The sequence below is a fragment of the Fukomys damarensis genome, unplaced genomic scaffold (assembly GCF_012274545.1).
Source record: "Fukomys damarensis isolate Sample0158 unplaced genomic scaffold, DMR_v1.0_HiC HiC_scaffold_36540, whole genome shotgun sequence".
Classification (NCBI taxonomy): domain Eukaryota; kingdom Metazoa; phylum Chordata; class Mammalia; order Rodentia; family Bathyergidae; genus Fukomys; species Fukomys damarensis.
In genome coordinates, this window is record NW_022937452.1 from 1 (window position 1) to 1,106 (window position 1,106).

General features: G+C 57.8%; 1 long non-coding RNA gene across 1 annotated transcript; it reads right to left on the reverse strand.

The window, feature by feature from the left end:
- On the reverse strand, nucleotides 1-1,106 carry LOC104858336. The gene is made up of 2 exons (XR_779123.2): nucleotides 1,022-1,106; nucleotides 1-141 (listed from the first exon to the last, which is right to left on the reverse strand). It is a non-coding gene; the product is annotated as an uncharacterized LOC104858336 (long non-coding RNA).

The window sequence follows — 1,106 nt, forward strand, 5'->3', positions numbered from 1 at the left end:
TCACTGGACAGCACCTGCTTCTTGGCCGGGAAGTCATGGACGGTGACCGTGACCGGAATGTCGCCTTGGGCTTCGTGGGCCTCCAGGACTACGGTCTCCTCCTTCTCCAGCCGCAGGATGTTTGGGGTGATGATCGAATACCTGACAGAGGGGCGCAGGGGAGTGCGGATGTCATCCCCGGGGACCGGAGACTCCAGCCCTCACCCGGGAAGCGGCTGTGCCTGGCCACGCCTTTGTTTCCAGAACTTTACCCAGCCCAGGGCTTGGAGAAGATCCAGAGACAGCCGGGGGCACCAGCCTGGCCAAGGCCTGGGCACTCTCCTCTCAGGGCACGGTTATCTCCGGGTCCCCAAGGACAAGGACGGCAGCCACCGCGATTGCCCCCCACCCCGGCCAGCGCTCCTGGCCTCTGGAAGCCTGTGGGTCCCACCAACCCCTACCCTCAAAACCAAGACCATTAACCTCTCTAAGTTTACCTCAGCCTGAACCCCAAATCCTAAACCATTGCATCTTTAAACACTCCCAAATCTATAAACATCCTAACCTCAGGCACCCCAAACTATGCATAGCCAAACCTATATATCCCAAACTTTGAAACCCCAAATCCTAGGGCAAACCTTGGAACTCCCCAGAGTGAAACCTCTAACACTGCAGCCGTATAAACACAACCAAAATCCACACACCCCCGCCTGAGGCTACACAAACCCAAAATGCCAATCTCTAACCCCAAATCCTTAAATCCATCAGCCCCCGAACCGCAAACACCCAGCTCCTGCAATCTAAGCTTCCAAATCGCCCCAGTCACACAGCCACACCCTAAATCTACAGACCTTCCGCTGTACAAACATGCAAACCCCAAAATCACAATACCTGGGTTCGACAAGCACCCCTGAACCACAGGCAGCCCAGGTCCGCTAGCATCCCAACCCTCTGACCCTGGACCCCCACACACCTCTGGAATTCCACAAGAGCCTGTACCTACAAATGCCGGCTCCCCGCCACCCGGAAGGGGGTTACTCACATAGGGGCTCCCAGGACGAGGGGGAGGCTGGCCAGCAGGAGTAGCAGCCGGCTGGGACCTGAGGCAGGTCCCATGGTGCCCGGAG